This window comes from Cibotium barometz, chromosome 1 (genome assembly GCF_041138505.1).
Source record: "Cibotium barometz isolate CiBa-2024 chromosome 1, ASM4113850v1, whole genome shotgun sequence".
Taxonomy (NCBI): Eukaryota; Viridiplantae; Streptophyta; class Polypodiopsida; order Cyatheales; family Cibotiaceae; genus Cibotium; species Cibotium barometz.
Window position 1 is genome coordinate 47,083,416 of NC_141046.1, and position 5,474 is coordinate 47,088,889.

Below are 5,474 nucleotides of genomic sequence, written 5' to 3' on the forward strand. Positions count from 1 at the left end.
TCAACTTCAAATACTGGAACGACAGTAGGATTTGCCTCCATAAAACATGCTTCTTCATCATCTTCAACTTCATCAGCCAAATTAATTGTCTAAGCCATCATTGGCTTTACTAACGTTGACAATTTCTTCTTTGCAGCCATTGGAATCCTTACAGCCATTGGCTTTACTGATGTTGACAATTTCTTCTTTGCAGCCCATTGGAATCCTTACAGAATGTTTACGTTTCTTCAAAATCACTTCATTCCTTTCCCAATCCTGTTTAAGCTTTGCGGACTTAAACCACGGTCTCCCTAATAGCATTCAATAAGCATTCCCTGCATCTTGCATCTTCAAAACAACAAAATTTGCTTGAAATGGTAATCCATGCACCTTGAGGATTTGACCTCGCAACATCCCAATTGGCTGTACTCTCCGCTGATCCGCCATCCACACTTCGAATGGTGCAGGCTCAAGCTTAACATCCTCCATCCTTGAAAATTTAGCTTCAGACAAAATATTCACACCGGATCCCCCATCTAACAGAACATCAGTGTAACATACCCATCTTCACTAATAAAGAAATGTCTATGTAATTATGAGTTTTTATGGTATAAAAATCAATGATTTTATTATTTGAGTCATTTTTACTTAGAATCTTCAAATTTTGAGCCCAAATTTGGAATCTGCGTGCGATTTTACCCTAATATAGGATTTTACAGCATCCAAAACGGACACCGGATCAAGCCTATATGCAAATTTCAGTCATTTTAGTTAAAAAACGGCGACCTTTAAACCTTAATAAATGCACGACCGAGCATCCGATTGACGAACGGTCTAAACCCCAACGACCAGGAGAACCTCCCGGACAAAAAAAAAAAAAAATCGCCCCTCGGGGCGGTCCGACACGCAAATCGAGGTGAGCGTCCCAAATTTGGGTACCCTGCCCCAAAATTTGGGCCGTACACACTTACTAGGGTACACGTACGATGGCCGCCCAAGAACCAAAGGATGGCCGCCCATTGTATGGTCCGCACGTACCCCTACGTGGACACCCATGCTGCCCTAGAGCAGATAAGGTACATGCATACCACTCCTTTCCCTGACAACTGACATCGTACCTTTCCCCTAGACGCATGCAGGACACTGATCCATAGCCCTTGAAGGTACACCGTCCTTTCCAAAAATTTCTGAAATGTGGACCCTTAGGCTAAGGCCTTTAATACACATATTTAATTGATTCCTAATGCACATTGGAGAATTTATTTTGAACTTTTGTTTCATAGAAATATATCTTAGATATTAGGAGAATTTTTATATCCAAAAATATCTCAATATTGAATTACCTCTCTCTAGAATATTTCTTCTCTCTAGGCCAAAACAAGGGAAAACAATATTTCTTGCATTCTGAAATAGGCGATGATTACAGGGGATTGAGGTAAAAGCTTATTTATTATTCAGGCTGAGGAGGAATCTTACATCCTCTCCCACTTTAAAAAAATGTGAGATGTCCTCATCTCGCAAAGTGGGGTTAATCTTTTACCAACTCTTCTTCTTTCTTCCAAGTGGTGTCTTCTAAAGGGAAGAACTTCCACTTGACCAAGACTCTGCTCCTGAGAACCTTCTCCCAAACGTCAAGGTATTCTTCAGGTTGGAGTACCATCTGGCCTTGAGTCGGAGAAATCAATTGTTCATCATCAAGCATGTGACTCGGACTGCGTACATACTTCTTAAGCAAACTGACATGATGGAATACATTATGTACCTTGAGATAGGGAGGCAAAAGAAGTTTATAAGCCTCCTAATTTCTTTATAACACCATACAGTCCACAGTATCTGGGAGATAGCTTCTTGTACTTCCCTAAAGATAAGTAACTTCTTGTGGGTTGTACTCTAATGAAGACCATATCTGATTCTTCAAATACTCTCTCTAATCTCTTTTTATCAACGTACTACTTTTGCCTATCTCGGGTAGCCTTAATATCCTTATGGATTGATTGCATTTGCTGGTCCATGTCATTAAGCATCTGTTTGGACATCTCGACCTTGATCAATGGGTCGGACCAAGTCAATGGTGTAAGGCAATCTTGTCCATATACAAAGCTTTGAAAGGGCTCATCCCGATGCTTCGATGATAAGAAGCATTGTAAGCAAACTCAACCAGGTGCAAATGGCTTAACCACTTCTTGGGTTCCCTGCCCACAGCAAGACCGAAGGATATCTTCTATTACCTAATTCACTCTTTCAGTCTGGCCATCTATCTTGGGGTGATAGGCTGTACTGAGATCCAAGAAAGTTCCTACTGCTTCCAAGAATGCAGTCCAGAATCTCGATGTGAACTTAGGATCTCTGTCAGTTACTATTCTCCTGGGTAAGCCATGCAATCTGAAGATCTCCTTGAGGAAAACTCTGGCAACATCCACTGCAGTGTAGGTTTCTTTTACTGGAATCGGATGGGCAACTTTGGTTAGTCTATCAACTACCACAAAAATGGAGTTATAACGTGATTGCACTGAAGGTAGTCTAGTGACAAAATCTATACTGATACATTCCCACTTCATCTGTGGAATGTCTAGGGGCTGTAGCTTTCCTGGCATCTTGACTCTCTCTGCCTTAACTCTCTGACACATTAAGCATTACCGCACATGATCAAGTACATCCTTTTTGAGTCCTGGCCAGAAGAAGCTTTTCTTCACAGACATGTAGGCTTTTATGAACCCTATATCAGGCTATCATGGGCTTCTCTCATAATCTTACCTTTTATTCCCTCATCATTGGGAATGCATAGCCGATTGTTATAATACATGCATCCTTCATCCAATTTATACCCAAGAACTCGACTCATTTCCTAAGGATGTCTTGCTTTCTTGCATCAAAAGGCTAGCAATAGAGGCAAAGAATTTGTCCTGCATGATTCTCTCCCTTGCTTCACTGATCAATGGATTTGACACCAATGTTATTGCAAGCAAGGAGGCTTTTCTATTGAGTGCATAAGCTACCACATTTTCTTTCCCTGATCGATACTTAATTTCAAAATTGAATTCCTGCAGGGTCTGCATCCATCTTCTTTGACGCATATTGAGATCCCTTTGGGTGAAGATCCACTTCAAACTTTGATGATCTGTCATCAAGGTGAATCTCTATCCCAAAAGATAATGTCTCCACAACTTCAGAGCATAAACTATTGAGAGTAACTCCAAGTCATGGACAGCATAATTTCTCTCATATGTTCTGAGCTTTCTGGATTCATAGGCTACTGTATGACCTTCCTGCATAAGAGCCCAAGGCAACAAAACCACTGGCATCAGTAAAACTACCTTAAAAGGTTTATAAAAATCTGGCAACTTAAGGACACGGTTGGTTACTAGGACTGTCTTCGGCTTATCAAAGGCACTCTGACACATAGTAGTCCACGGAAATAGGGTACTCTTCTTGAGAAGGTTAGTTAAAGGGGATGCTATTTGAGCATACCAACGTATAAAGATTCTATACCATCCTGTTAATCCCAAGAATCCTCTGACTTCTTTCACTATCTTGGGCTCTGACCGATCTACGACTACTTGGATTTTTGGGAGGTTAGGAGAAATCCCATCTTTAGACACTATGAATCCCAAGTATTCCACCTGGTCAACAGAGAAAGAACACTTGCTCTTTTTTACAAAGAGTTGGTGCTTCCTTAGGATTTCCAGGACCTTGCACACATGATCTTCATGATCTGTAGCATTCTTTGAGTATACCAAGATGTCATCAAAGAAGACAAGAACGAAATCATCCAAGTATTCTCTCAGAATATCTTGCATGAGACAGTTAAGCGTTGCTAGGGCATTAGTTAATCCAAATGGCATGACTGTGAATGCATAATGCCCATAGTGAGTATTGAATGCTATCTTCGGGGATGTCTTGTTCCTTCATTCTGATTTGGTAGTACCTGGTTTTGAGATCTATCTTCGTGAACATTTGGGTTCCACTTAATCGATCTAGAAGTTCATCAATCCTAGGGATAGAATACTTATTTTTAATTGTTAACTGATTCAATTCTCTGTAAAGAATCAATAAAGAGTCTTAACGTTCCATCTTTCTTCTTTTGAAAGAGAACGGGTGCACCCCAAGGTGAAACACTGGGTTTGACTCCTTGCTCTAGTAGTTGTCTTAACTGCTCCTTAAGTTATGTGGCTTCTAGAACTGGCATTTTGTAAGCATGTTGGGCTACTGGCGGGGGTTAACTCGATCTCATGATCTACTTTGCGAGTCAGAGGCATCTCAGTCAATTCTTCTGGAAACACATTGGCATACTCACTTAACCACTCTGGTTCTTTAGCCTTGCATTTTATGTCTACCGAATTCATCTTAACGACATAAACAGCTTGTCGCTTTTTAAGTCGCTTTAACAATTTAGAAGCTTTGACTAATTGCAGCATCTGAAAATTCCAGTTCCTTGAACTTTATTCCCGTGAAGGACAAGGAAAGAGAGATGTTTCCATTTTGTGATAGTGAATCTCAGCCTAGTTCTTATGGAGCCAATCCATTCCAAGGATTCCATCATAGATTCCCAAGGGTAGGACTCTGAACTGGCAATCTGTTACGTTCCCATCTCGATTAAACTGAATAGGGTATGTCTAAAGGTGTGTGAAAAAAATCTTTCCACTGGCCAATTCCACTTGCATAGGTTTTCCTGATTTTTGAGTTGGGACTAACTTACGTAGACATCCTGGGGAAATAAAAGAATGAGTATTTCCTGAATCAATCAAAAGCTTGAATTGCTTACCCTGGTACTGGACTCTGGAGGATTGAGAATTGACGATTCTGCCCCTGATGCTCAATGGCGGCATAGATTTGTCCTTTGTCTTCCTCCACTTCCTCTATAGAGATGGCTCTAGCTGCTGTGCAGTCTGAGGTGGAGCGCTCTCTCTTTGGTTTCCCCAATTCTGGGAGACTACTTTGCACATGTGGAGGCTGCAAGCTGAGCTTGCACTCTTCTGGGGTTGCACTAATTTTGGCGTGGGGGACCCTACTAATAGGAATAAGTCTGTCTCTAAACTCTGGGACCTTGGCTTCCTTGGCCCATAGAAGGAGTTGGGCAATCCTTGAGCTGGTGCTCAAACCCTTGACAACCGAAACACCTGTTTTCACTTCAAAGCTCTTCCCTCTGCATTCTAGAAAGAGCCGGAGTTCCTGAAAAAGAGCTTCACTGCAAAAAAGGTCTTCCTTCATTTCTGAAACTTCCTATCTCCTGATTCTGATTGGGACCTTGGTGCCTCTTCGGAGGCGGAAGGTTGGAAGAACTTCCCGGTGTTTGGAACCTCTTGAGTGAAGGATAAGGGAGCTGGCCTTGGTGGGACCTTAACAATAAAGGCTTTGGCAAAATCCTTATTACTTCAGCCATGGAAACTGGCTTGGCATTCTTGACGAGGGTGTCCAAAGGTTCGTTCATTCCTCAAATGAACCTGGCCATGAGTTGCTCTTTGTCCAGTGGTGGCGAGTACGGAGAAGAGCGAACG